Source organism: Mirounga angustirostris, unplaced genomic scaffold, assembly GCF_029215605.1.
Source record: "Mirounga angustirostris isolate CCGP_5_RB_7025 unplaced genomic scaffold, mMirAng1.0.hap1 SCAF_3, whole genome shotgun sequence".
Taxonomy (NCBI): domain Eukaryota; kingdom Metazoa; phylum Chordata; class Mammalia; order Carnivora; family Phocidae; genus Mirounga; species Mirounga angustirostris.
This window is the reverse complement of record NW_026991711.1, coordinates 64279252-64293898: the sequence shown is the minus strand read 5'-3', so window position 1 is coordinate 64293898 and position 14647 is coordinate 64279252. Positions and strand designations below refer to the sequence as shown.

Below are 14647 nucleotides of genomic sequence, written 5' to 3'. Positions count from 1 at the left end.
CAGGAGAACATCTTCAAAATGTATTAATTAAAAATTTCCGGAAGTGTCTGGGAATAGTAAAAAGAGGAGAGTTAATATTATATTGACAAAAGAATGAGAAAATAAACATATATCTTTCCTTATGGTTTTCCAAGGAAACAAAAACATCCCTTGGGTCAAGAATTTAATACACAATTAAATTTTCATTTATCTATAAATTCAACAGAAAGACATCCTCAGACCTGGATGGCATAAAACAACTTATTATATACATACTAAGAGATGAGTAAATTCAACATCTCAAGAATTGGGAGGTTTGTAAAATTAAAGGACTTAGATGTGAACACTAAACCGGTAGAATACAGAGGTATGCCTAACTAGTAGTTAGAGAATATTTCCACTCTCAATATAAATAGCAAATCTTTGATTGGCTGAGTAACATTTACCAAAAAAAATTTTAGTTGAAAATTTCAGCATTGTAGGGTAAGTATAGTCCTGATTATTAGTGAGAATTCAATCAAAGAAACAAAACCAGTAAGAGACAGTCTGTCTGTCTATCTACCTATCTATCTTAAGGATTTTAACCATATGCAATTTTTGGAGCTGCTTAAACAGTCTCTGCAACATTTGTCTTCTTGTCTGATGCTGGAGCTTGATACTTATAGGGCAGGCATTTGGGAAACAAAGATTGATGTAAAGTGAGAGAGAGCCAGAACAAGCTGGAACAGAAGTGCCAAGGAAATTCAGTGGGGAAAAGGATAGAATTTGCAAGTGGTTCTGGGACAATTGGACATCTGTTTGGAAAAAAAAAAAGAACTTAGACTCATACCTCACACCATAAATAAAAAATAACTCATGATGGATTATAGAGCTATATGTAAGAGCTAAAACTTCTAGGTTGATCACATAGGAGAAAAACTTTGTGGCCCTAGATTAGGTACAAAGATCTTAGAAATGACACCAAAAGCAGACCAAAAAAGAAAAAATGATAAATTTTTAAAAATTTTATCATAAAAATTATAAATTTTTATCATAAAAATTAAAAATGTCCAGAAACACTCCAGCTATAGACTGGAGAAAATATTTGCAATTACGTATGTGATAAAGGACTTGCATCTGAAATATATAAATAACTCTCACAACTTGATCATAGTAAGACAACCTAATTTAAAAAATAAGCAAAAGACTTGAACAGACCTTTCATCAGAGAAGACATACAAATGGCTAATAAAAACCGAAATAGGTACTCAATAATCATGTTATTAGAGAAATGCCCATCAAAATCACAGGGTACCAATGCATGCCTACTAGAATAGCTATAATAGGAAAGACGGTTAATAACAAATATTGGCTAGATGTGGAGAAACAGGGACCCTCACACATTGTTGGTTGGAATGTGAAATGGCATAGCTACTTTGGAAAACAGTTTGGCAGTTTCATAAATAGCTATATAAACTTACCTATCATAGAATCCAACATCTATTTCTATGAATCTAATGGCAACATATGTTCATGCAAAACCTTGAACAGAAATGTTCATAGCAACATATTCAAAATAGACAAAAATCAAAAACATTTCAAATTTCTATCATGAATGTATAAACAAAATGTAGTATATTCATATAATGAAAAAACCAAAACACTGATACATTCTGTAACATGCATGAACTTCAAAATCATTATGCTAGATGAAAGATGTCAGGTCCAAACGACTATATATTGTCTGAAGCCATTTATATGAAATATTCAGAAAAGGCCCTGTTAGAAATATTCTAAAACTGGATTATGCTGTTGGATACACAGTTTTGTAAATTTACTATAAGTCAATAAATTGTACACCTACACTGTGTGAATTTTATGGAATGTAACTCATACTTCAATAAAGCTGTTTTTTAAAAAGACCAACCTGGAATGCACAAGCATGAGCTGGAGCCACAAGGATGAACTTAAATGTGTTAGTTTTTGTGCCCCTGAACTTGATGATGTGGATGTCATGCAGAGACCGGGGCCCTTTATCACAGAGCTAAACCCACGTGTCTTGCCACCACAATAAGGGACAGATCGAACCTAAATTTAATTTTTTTTAATCATATAAAGGGGTGACTTAAATGAAGTACATTTATTCTTTATTTTGAACAGCACTATAATGAAATATGTTTAGAAGAATCTTTAACCTCTACTGCCAGAAGATTTCCAAGAAACTTAAGGAGTTAAAAGCAAATAAAATATAGTCCATGTAGCAAAAAAGAATGCAAATAAAATATCAAGGAGAAGAAAAGATATCTTAAACATGGAAAAATGCTTGTGACATAATTTTAAATATAAAATATGTTAACATTTTATAAAATGTAGCAGAATATGGTTTTGTTAAAATTTCTATGATGGGATTATTTCTTCTTTACACTTGTATTTCATACATTTTTTGAACTTTTAAAAAAAGTGAGATTAATTGGGGTGCCTGTGTGGCTCAGTCAGTTAAGTGTCTGACTCTGGATTTCGGCTCAGGTCATGATCTCGGGGTTGTAGGATCGAGCCCCGTGTGGGCTCCTGTGCTGGGGGGGAGCCTGCTTAAGATTCTCTCTCTCCCTTTCCCTCTGAATCCTCACCCCCTGCTTCTGTGCTCTCTTTCTAAAAAAAAAAAAATTGTTTTAAGTGAGATATAATTGACATCTAACATTATGTTAGTTTCGGGTGTACAGCATAATGATTCAGTATTTATATATATTGTGAAATCACCACAGTAAGTGTAATTAAGATCCATCATCACACATAGTTACAATTTTTTTCTTTAAACATTTTTTATAATAAGCAAATATTATAAAGAAGATGATATTGTGATTTTATAAAATACTTGGTCTTTAACTCCAACCAAATAATCAGGTTAAGAGTGTTTATTAAATAAAAAAATTATTTTGCTTAAATGTTAATACTTTTTTTACAATATAAAAATAGTGACAAATACAATTAATATAGAAATGTACAATTGAATGCTTTTATTTTTAGCTAGTTGTGACATAACCACTAGAAGTTATTTCAGCCCTTCTAAAGGAGTAAAATACGTTTTGATAATAGATCATAGCAGCATTGTTTGTGGGCACATGACCAGTGGAGAATGCAAGTCAAACAAAACTTTCCAAGTAGTCCTGCTTTTTTCTTTTTACAAAAATACATTTTGTAACAGTTTATTCCCACTTCACTGGAACATACAAATCACATCTTTATTTATTTATTTTTTTTCTCTGAATACCCAACTTTTACATCAACATGGATGGGACTGGAGGAAATTATGCTAAGTGAAATAAGTCAAGCAGAGAAAGTCAATTATCATATGGTTTCACTTATTTGTGGAACATAAGGAATAGCATGGAGGACATTAGGAGAAGGAGGGGGAAAATGAGGAGGGGGGAATTGGAGGGAGAGATGAACCATGAGAGACTATGGACCTGAGAAACAAACAGGGTTCTAGAGGGGAGGGGGGAGGGGGAATTGGTTAGCCAGGTGACGGGTATTAAGGAGGGCACGTACTGCATGGAGCACTGGGTGTTATATGAAAACAATGGATTGTGGATCACTACATCAAAAACTAATGATGTATTGTATGGTGACTAACATAATATAAAAAAATTAAAAACTACAAAAAAAAGAAAAAAAAGAAAAAAACAAATCACATCTTTAAAAAAAAAGAGAGAAATATGCTAAATGGTTGGAGAAGCAATTATGTTAGATGAAGAGAATTGAATTTTCAACAGATTTTAGAGCATCTTTTAGGTTGGCCTTTTATAATCAGTTCTTGAGGATATATTCAGGAAAGATATATTCAGGAAGATGGGTGTGAAGCCTTGCTTTGGTGCTACAGGGTTAGTGCAAGCCTCTAAACTCTGGGGTGAGGAACTGGGTTAATCCAGAAGTCAAGCAGGAAGATCCTGGTTGCTCATGGGGCAAGTTGTTCTTTTCTTACCCATCTCTGCCCCTTAAGGTACAGAAGGGAGTAACATGTCTTAATCATTCTTGGAATCTCTTTGCTGAATGCCTGAATATTACAATTTCTCAGGCCTCTAGACAGATGCTGTGTCACACTGCTAAGGAGCATAGTATTGAACTTCCGGCTAGCTAAGGCACTATCAGCATGTAAGCATCTTTGGTTTTCTGTTTTCCTTCTGAACAGTTGGCATAAACATGAGAATAAACCACAGTTTCTCTTTGTACAGCAATAATGACCTCACTTTCAACTTGTCTGCATAATCATGCAAATATAACTCAATACACATATTTTAAAAACCAAAATGAGTCTCATGTGATCTGGTCCTGCTTCCCATGAAGGAAATCATTGAAGATGTTCACTGAGCTTTGCGCAGTGGCAGTATCGTAGCCAATGAGGTTTATCCGAGGCGCGATTATTGCTAATTGAAGATGTGCACTGAGGGACACAATAAGAGAAAATAAGTCCCTACAATTTGAGTCAAAGTCTTCTGAATTAGATGAACAAAATAGACATTAGATATAGCTTGAGTGGTAAATCTTATGTGAGCATCTGATAATCTTCTTTTCAGAAATACCCCCTTTGGGCCTCCTCAGTGTCTCCTGACAGTTTTGTCCCTCCTGTGGCATCTCATAGAGAACCAGCGTGTTTTAGGCTCATACCAGTGCTTTGCACATACTCCACTCAAGTAACAAGTACTTACTTAACTCAGATGTGGCTCTGACAACTGTCAAAATTTCACACTTTACTTTAGATCTAATTCAGCATATTTATAGCTTTCCTTCATTTTGTAAAGTTTGGAGAGTGGATTTGAGCATCACCTCTGTGTGTAGATTAGACTATTTATATCCCTCCCAACTCTGAGATTCCATATTTCTATGGCTTGATACTTAACTCATCAATCCCTCAAAAATACATTTCAATTGTTTCCTTCTTTTTTTGTTAGCTCTGTCTTAGTCATTAGTAAATAATTAGTAAATAAGTTTTGTAATAATTCAGCTATCGAGAGCCAAAATAACAGTGGTTTAAGTGGAAGTTAGGATTTAGAGTTCAGTAAAGGCAGGATGGCTCAGTAGCTAACTGAGACTCGGGCTACCTTGAGATTTCCATACTGTCATTCCTAGGGAATGATATTTACTGTCCTGGTCTAAATTGTACCTCCAGCCATCATATCTATGTTTTCAGCAGGAAGGGGAAAGGGAGAAGTAGCTTGCACTTGCCTTTAAGGTATGTCTCAGAACTTAATTTACATCATTTTTCCTAACATCCCATTGATCAGAACTTTCCACAGGGTCACAGCTAGCTGCAAAGGAGGCTGAAAAGGTTTTTCCCATGGCACATATGTCTGCACCCTTATCCCTGCCCCCTGCTCCCAGAGTAGCCATGTGTTAAACTGAGGATTTCTATTAGTATTGAAAGAAAGTTAGAATGCTTATTAAAATATACACAGGACACTCATACTATACACACCCAAACACATACACACACATGCACACAGGTTTTCCAGAACATGTCACCATTTTTACACTCTTTAGCAGAGTGGGAGGATGTATTTTCCAGATGTCTATTAAAATTTAATTCAATAGAAATGAATTACATGCCTGTTTTGACTTGCAGCTTATTTAATGTGGCACATTTTGCCATAGGTAGCCTTGGTGTTCCCAAATACTGCTGTGTGGTTTGAGCAGGCTAATCTCTGTGATTCTCCATTTCCTCACTTGAAAATGGACATTATAATATATATCTTGTGAGGTATCATCATATTTAAATGATATAATTTATATAAATTTCTTAAAACAATGCTGCACACATAAATACTCAATGAAGTTAATTTAAATTAAGTTAATTTAAATGAAGTTAATTTAAATTAAATTAAAAAAATTCTCAAGTACTGTGAAAGTAAAAGATAAATGAGTCACAGTCCCTTCACTAAATGACTTTATGGGCATTAGGTCAGCTTAGTGTAGAGAAGAAAGAGTGAAATTAAGAAGCAGTGAAGAAACTTGTAATTCTTACCTAACTGTATGAGCTTGAGCAAGTTATTTCTCTTGAGTATGAGTTTTTTTCATTTGAAAATGACATCAATTATAACATATATCAGAACTTCTTGAATATACTTGGCAGTGTATATGATATACTTTGAAAACTCAGGAACACTACTTTAAGGTTAGAAATGATATAACAGTTGCTATTAACTAGAATTAATTCACATCAAAATTGTGCTGAAATCTTTATACATACTATCTCATTTAACCTGTTTAAGACTTCTATAACATGGATATTATTATTTTGGTGATTCCCCGGGGAACCCATTCTGATTCCTCCAGCATGAGGAAAACTTAAAGTTCCAGGATCAGAGTACGGTTTGTTGGAGGAGCTAAGCATTCAGACCCAGGTATACTTGTTTCTAAAGCTAATATTATAAAATACATTTTATGGTGCTTCTATCGATGGAGTAGTTCAGCGCATGGGGAGAATGTGCTGGGAACAATGGATGGTTTAAGTTAGCCAGATGATAGAGAATAGAGCGGAATAGTGGAAGTCAAGGCTGGTGGCTATGCTGGAGACAGTATTTGAATAGCTTTAAATATAATAGTGAAGATTCAGTATGTAATTGAAAAAGAAATAAAAAAATTATGGAGGATTCTTATCAATATACAAGCTATGGCTTAGAAACAGTAGAAGAGATGAATTAAGGAATGGAGAAAGAAAAAGCAGGAGATGATCAAGAGGCTATTTTAACATTCTGGTATGGATTACAATTGGGGCGCTGATCATGGGAATGCTACATAGTGAGTCTTGTCTAGGAATGTTAAAGTTCTCACATATCATTTATTAGGCAGTGTGTTCAAGAAATTGTTAATATGCCATTTTAAGGCAATCCTCCTGTATTATCAGGAAGGCACCAAAATTATACCACAATCAGAATTCTGGGTTTGCAGAGTTCTTCCTGAGCTAGACCTTTGCCATATTCTCCCTACTTATAGCTTATCTCTTGTTTCTTCTTGCTTTCTTTAAATCCATTTTGGATTTTGGCACCTTTAGTTTTCCTGGACTTTGACCTCTTTGTTGTAAAATGTAGATGCTCTTATTCAGATATGGTGAGGTCAACAGATCAAGCAAAGATTTCCATTGGAAAGATAGTTTGTTTTTTTTGTGTGTATGGAAATAATGCAAAACATTTATTTTCTATATCAGACAAGAACTCAGCTAAGTAATCCAATTCTACTGCAGCATTATAAAAATTATCCCTTCACCACAGTGTAAGATTTAAATGCATCTGCACACGGGTGCACACTACATAAAAGGAATAAAGTTGCTGCTGCCCTGCCAAGCACTTCCAGTCCCTACCCAGGTCCTACTGCAATACTGGTGGTCACAATGGTTTTATCCAAATAAATTGTATTTAAAAAATAAAGCATTTAAAAAGACAAGTCAAAATGCCTCAGAAACCATATCTCCAACTCAAACTTCATCTATTTAAATGTTATATTTGCCTCCCACTAATAAACCTTTATTTCACTCAAACTGAGCAATAAATCTTCCACACTGAGGTATCTTCCTTGCCCAATTAATCCAAAGGAAAAAAATTGAAATGATTAGTAAAGAAAGATGTAGAGACTAACATACCCTTTTAATATGTTTTAAAATATTTTTAAGGTTTAAAGTGTTTAAAGTTTGTAATTCCTAGTAGAAAAACATTATCTGAATGAATACCCTAATGGCAAACCACTGTAGAATGTTTCAGTTGCATGTGGGGCAGAGGGGTAGGGATTCTCTTCACAGCACCCCAGCTTTCTTCATGAGAAGGTCAGAGGTACACTGGTTTGTATTACTGTGGCATCCATTAGGTGATCGAAGTTACTTTTCCTTCAGCAAGGGCTTTATTTGTCAGAAGGGCATTACGCTTGACCTCCAAATTTGGCTGACAATTTACTGATGAGATTCATAACCTTTGGGTTGCTCTGATATTTTGACATATTCGCTGGGTTCTGGACCACATCCTGGAAAGCCACCATAACTTCTGGATCCTGCATGGCTGCAAGAACCTCTGGATCACTAAAAATTTCATTGAGCCCAGACATTCCTACCATTCCAGGCATCCCCCCTGCCATTCCAGGCATTCCTCCAGGAAAATTACCAGGCATTCCCCCAGGAAAACCACCTGGGAAAGAGCCATACTGAGCTCCTGATTGTCGTCTGGCTTCTTCCTCCCTCTGGGCTCTCTCATGTTCTTCCCGAGCCTTCTTAACGCTTTCTATTCTTTCTTTGATCTCTCACTCTTCACGTTTTCGCTCATACTTTCTCCGATGTTCAGCAATTTTATGGGCCCTCGGTTGATCTTCTTTCAGCATTGCACTAGCATCTTCATCGTAATCCAGTTTATAAGCAAGGGCAAGATCATGTGCTGCTTCTTCCCAATGGTCCAGAAGTCTGTGTGCTTTCCCTTGCACTTATAAGGCTGAGCTGAATCAGGATTTATTTCAATAGCTCTGTCACAGTCTCAAATGGCAGCATTTGACTTCTGTAATTTGATGAAGACACTGGCTCTCTTGGCATACAGAATGGCCAAGTGAGGATTCGGTTTGATGGCATCTGTGAACAAGTCAATGGCTTTCTGTAGTTCACCGTCATTTAGGGCATCAATGGCAACCACTTTTTTATCATTTGCCTGATCCATCATTTCCTCGGTTATCTCTACATTTTCATCTCCCATTTCTTGAGGGGCATCAGTATCTGGTTCAATCACACCTTCATTGTCAATTTCTAGATCACTTTCCTCACTTGATGGTTCATCTGTCTTTATGTTTTCCTCCACCTTCTTACTATCTGCTTTTTCTTCCTTGATATTGTCTTCTGATTTAGTTTTATGAGTAGCAGGTGGTATTTTATCCCCCATGCTCTCCATCCACTCCCGTAGGAAGAGCATTTCCTCGGTGTGCAGAACGCTTGGATCCTGCTTACACATTTTCACGAAGGCCCTAAGCTCGCTCACTTTGCGAGGGTCCATGGTCCAGAGCCAGTGGCAGGCGGCAGGCACGGCTGAGGTTGCGGCCCGATTCCAAGCGTGGGTACTAGCTCAGTGTGATCGTGTGGAAGGGGGAGGCTGCCGCGAGACAGAACAGACTAGAACCTCCCCAGCTGCTCGGAAAGATAGTTTGTTACTCACAGTTCCTAAGAGGAAGGGACATATCACACCACACAGGGCCACATGGGAGATCCACCAGTGTTGGTCGGGAGGCAGAAGGAGAAAGGGGAAAATGTGGGCAAGCAGAAGGAGAAAGGGGAAAATGTGTTTTCCACAGGAAGTAATGGGCAAGACAGGGCAAGCAGGTTTAAGATTGGCTTGTTTGAATAATTTGAGTGGGCTCTGGGGTGTAGAGGCTGTTCTTAGGGTGACCAGACAAGGGCCTGTTGCCCAGTGTGCATCAATTCAAACACTGACACCAGTGTCTTTTGCAGCAGAGAAATAGGTTTTATTACAGGGCACCAAGCAAGGAGACAGGAGAGGATTTCTCAAGTCCACCTCCCTGAAGGTGTATTTCTCAATACACCTCCCTAGGTTGGTGTATTTAAGGGTAAGGGGTAGACTGGAGTATGATGACTGGATATAGGGACAAAGGGAGGTGTCCTTTCTGAGCATGTGTATTCAGGAATCATGCCTCTTAATGTGATACATGTTTAGAAAATGGTGGCATAAGCATGATGAAGGGGGAAAGATCTCTAGGTGGGTCATCAGAGGTTACTTTTGTTCTTTCCTTGTCCCTTCTGCACAGCTGTAAGAATTCTTCCCAGTTGGCTCCAATCTTAGCTAGTCTCATTGGTGGTCAGTCAACTTCTGCAAAATAGGCTCATAAATCAATCAAGTTAGCCAGTTTCATTAGGCTAGAATGATAAAATATTTGTTAAAGTGTGTTGGTTTCATTAGTTGTCTGTTTCCTGGCTCTGGGGTGATTAGGGCAGGGGAATACTGGCCCAGAGAGTGAAAGCCAATAAAGGAGGTGGTTGGGGTGTGGGCTCTAGATTGGTTGGTGAACATAGGGAAGGTACACTTGCAGGCCAGTTCTTTACTTTCTCTAGGAATTGGCTGGCCCTGGGAGGGGCAGTCCCTCCAGGGCCTGTGAGACACTGTAGAGGAGAAAAAAATGATTCCTCCTCTACCTTTGTAGGTTCTTGTCTGAGACCCTTCTATAATAAAGGGCAAATTAACAGGAGAAAAGCAAACAGAAGTATAATAACATGTATATTATTTCCTCCTATGTACATACGAGGTACACAGGAAAACTGAGTAATAACCTGAATGGCCCAAATCACCACTTTAAATACCATCTCCAACTAAAAACAAAAGATGTTGGGATGGGGGAAGCCAGTTATGGGAGGTTATCAGGCAAACACAGTAAAGAAGGGTATAGTTGCTATGCAGATTTAAGTCAGCATCTTATTCAGGAGTTTCTATAGATTTAGGTGTTCTCCTGTTCCTGATACTGAGAGGAAGACGCCCATACAAATGGAGATTTCCCTTGCAAATGCAAACGTCTTTAATAATTTCTATTGGTTTCCAGAGCTTTTCTCATCTGTTTCTTAAAAATAATCAGCCTAGGGGCGCCTGGGTGGCTCAGTCATTGGGCATCTGCCTTCGGCTCAGGTCATGGTCCCAGGGTCCTGGGATCGAGCCCCACATCAGGCTCCCTGCTCAGCGGGAGGCCTGCTTCTCCCTCTTCCACTCCCCCTGCTTGTGTTCCCTCTCTTGCTGTGTCTCTCTCTGTCAAATAAAAAAATAAAATCTTTAAAAAATAATAATAAAAATAATCAGCCTAAAATAGTCTTTATACCAAAGGGACGTGTTTTGGGATGGCATATTCTGTTTCCCTTTAATACCAAGATGTCAAAGTGTCAAATATAGAAACTAGGAAATGTCCTTACACGCTGACCCAGTACTTTTCCTCCTAACTCATAATTGATCCTTCTTTTCTTGACTCAGCTAAGTCAGACTTACTAACAAGTGCTTTTTGAGCTTTCTGGCTTAGTCAAAAGCACTTCTTAATGGGCAGGCAGAGGTAGGGTAAAGTAGATCCAATGAGCAAGGCCTCAGATCAATGTAATGGCTAAATTCTTGGCTTTACAAACATGAAGACTGTGAGAAATACAACTCAGGTATATTTAAAATGGTGTGTCACAATCTGTACATGACACTCATTAGTAGTTAACATACAGAATCCGTGTATGTTCTATACAATCATTTATGCAGTAAAGTAATGCTGTATTAGATGTCAGGAGAATTTAAACTGTTCTCTGTATTGACACTATCTATGTGACTCTGAGTAAGTTCCTTTACTTCAGTGGCTTTCAGTTTCCTCTTTTGTAAAGAGAGGACTGGATTAGGTGACCTCTAAAGTCCTTCTAGCTTTAGCATTCTATTACGTTGACACTGAAAAATAAAATCATGGAATACATATAGTACACTATCTATAGGGATTTCTTTTCATTTTTAACTTGATATGCCAACTAGACAGGCTCTTTAAGCTTTTGGCTCAAGTATTCTATTACATCCCTCATCCTTCCTGAACTTCAAAAGAAGTGCGTTGTTAGGGAATTTATTACACATAACAAAACATGTGTTTATGGTTCAGTATGAGAGAACCCACTGTCCTTCCCCACCCCCAATATTGGATAAAAAACAGCAGCTTAATCAGTGATTGTGAATTCTGAGGTCAGCTTTCCATTTACAAACAGTGAGGCTGAAAGCTATAAACATTGTGACTTCTGCCTGGGGGGAGTTGAATGTTCCAGGAAATGTACATTGCACTGGAAAATCCAGGATTAGTTTTCAATTCCGTAACATGCTGTTTCCACAATTACTCCTCAAGTTAGCAGAATGTCCTCAGGATTTTGGATATTACCACGTCCTGGCAGGACTCAGGAAGCTTCGCTTCCTCAGAGCTGGACACATTGAAATAAAGCTGTCAGGGAGTTAGGAACTTGTTTAACATTACCCTCCCACACTTTTTAAAAAACTTTCTTTAGTTGAAATAAGGTGGGCAAAACAGTCTATTGACTTGTAAAAGCCTAAAAGATATATCTTTTAAAAAAATCACTTTATACATATATTTACATCATGGATGAGGAGGGGCAGGGCTGCTTATTCATACTGGTTGAGTAGCAATCTTCAAATTCATATGATAATTTTAATGGCCAAAACAGTGGAAGGAAAGTAGTTGAGTTTATGAATGGTGGTGATGAGAAGAAATACAAGGAGGGAATACAAAGAAGGCCTAGTTGAATTCTCAAGGGACATCTATTTGATAATGTTTTCTTAACTTGAATTACAGGAAAGCTCAGTAATATTATTTCTTTACTTATAAATTGTTGACAGAATATCTTGAAGGTTAAGTGTTCAGAAATGCAAATTAACAGACTTTTAATAGTGGATGTTTCTTTATGAAAACTCTAGTCCCATATTTTTCAATACCTCTAGGGCAAAGACAATGTTCTAGGGATTACTTGAAGGTAGAGAATAAATTTTCCCATCTTCTTGGAATATCAGTTTTTACTTGAGGATTATTTTAATATTGTTAAAAAGAAAACCACAGGCCCAAGGTGGAGTCACTTGCCCTAGGTCAGCAAACCAGGATTTAGTTGTAGTTTTAACCTCTCCAGGACTGGGATTTAAGCCAATTAATCTGGAATTTTCTGGTCAGAACCAACGAGGTCATCTGTCACATGGACCCTCTCCATGCCCCCCTTACCCCTAAAGGAAGATGAAGTAATCTACCTAAAAAGACCCCCTGCCCTAAGGGAAAGTGACTGGCCTGAAATAACCTTTTCTTTTATTTTGCTAATAACTTCTTGCTCCACCCTCCTTCTTATAAAAACCTTCCATTTTGCACAACTCCCCAGAGCTCCCCTCTACTTGCTAGATTGGATGCTGCCTGATTGATGAGTTGCTTAAGAAAATCAATTAGTTCTTCAAATTTACTTGGTTGAATTTTGTTTTTTTTAACAATATTAAAATAAACATTATGAAAACAAAACAATGCCTATACTTAAAATAAAACATAAAACTTGAATAAAATTTCCAGTGGTGAGAGGCAATTTCTGGTTATACTCCCTTACCCTCTGTAGGTAGTTTAAGTGTCACTGATTTAGATCACCTTTTACTTTAGAGTTTAGGAAATTGTACCATATACAGATGTTAAGTTGCCTTGGCAACCCAGATCTGGAAACTCCAATGCTGTTCATTCATTTGCCCAATAAATCTTAAGCAACCACTCACCATGTCCAAGACACTTCCTTGGTTTTTCTGTCAGACAGTCTCCACCTTCACAATCCCGTGATGATGGAAACCATGCTGCAGACCTCACAATGTCTCACTTTCACATCCAAAATAAGAAACAAAAATCTGTTTTCCACAAATAACAAGAAAAGTTTGCATCTCATTAGTTCTTATTAGATCATGTGCTTATTACAAAATCAGTCACTCTCTGGAGAATTATAATGCTTTGATTTGCTTATGCCAGGTCAAATGCTGCCTCTCTTACTGGGAGGAAGGAACCCATTCAAAGCATATGGTCAGAAAATAGGGTACAGGTAGGTTTCCCATAAAGAAAAGTGGGTTATGATTATGAAAGGCTGAGTGACTAGATATTGACTGGCAAAATAAGAGGTGTGCAGTAATAATACTCCTATGACCAAAATAATGACAATAATTATTATTACTTATAATTCAAGGAGCTTGGTTTTTCATAATATTATGGCAGAGATTGTAATTTAACAGCCTTTGGGCCAAATTTAGCCTGAATAGTGTTCTTAAAAAGTAGGTTTGAATGGCTTTAGAGGTAGTATGCTTCCACAATTCACTCCTTTTTGTCTTCTACCACTAGCAGCTTCATTCATTCATGTTGCTTATGATGACTGACTCCATTGAAGGAATACTCTAGGAACTCTTTGAGAGCATAATTAACTAACCATGATTTTAAGAATGGTTGTTATCCTACAGAAAGAAATATGACACTCTCCGTGCCAAAGTGATTTGCTAATAACCTGTCCCCTACCCCATGACTTTTTATGTATCATGGGTCAATTCTGTTTTGAAGAAAATGAAACCTTTAGCATAAGCAAACAAATGGGCCCATGGGAAGGTCTCAGACTCTGTACCAGAACATTCTCTCATTGCCTATATGTTATTCCTTACCATTTTATTGAGTTACCCAGAAGCCCAGCAGTCTGTCTTTTTTTGCCACATCCCATTGACCTTGAGTAAACAGAGACTGTGTCTGGTAGAGCTCACAAGTGGTCTCCTTCACCAAGCAATATTGTTTGGTGTCACATAGAAGATAACCCTACTAGAATGTCAACTCCATATGAGCAGGGTGTTTCTTTTGTGTACCATTCTTTCTTCAGCTCCTAGAACAGTACCAGGCACAAAGCAAGTGCTCAATATTTATTAAGATGACTTAATGAGGAATATGTACCTAGTGTATGACACCAGAGTAAAGAGTATAGAGATGGCTTTTCTTCTTTCTTTACTTTCTTTTCTTCTCAATGTGAAAACTTGCCATTGTTGTCTTTCTTGCTTTTTCCTCTCCTGCTACCAGAACTGACCTTTGTCCTTATTCCATAGCACTGATTTCTATTATACATTTGGGCCAGGTTGGGTTAGTCTGGGGAGGTTGGTGTCATTAAAAAGAA

General features: G+C 37.4%; 1 long non-coding RNA gene and 2 pseudogenes across 3 annotated transcripts in view; 2 read left to right on the top strand and 1 right to left on the bottom strand.

The window, feature by feature from the left end:
* The window catches only part of LOC135363842 (uncharacterized), a 478080-nt gene that overhangs the window by 361918 nt on the left and 101515 nt on the right, over positions 1 to 14647 (top strand). The gene's annotated exons all lie outside the window — the stretch shown is intronic.
* On the top strand, positions 4323 to 4454 carry LOC123839946 (U4 spliceosomal RNA; annotated as a pseudogene).
* On the bottom strand, positions 7806 to 8969 carry LOC123839661 (hsc70-interacting protein-like; annotated as a pseudogene).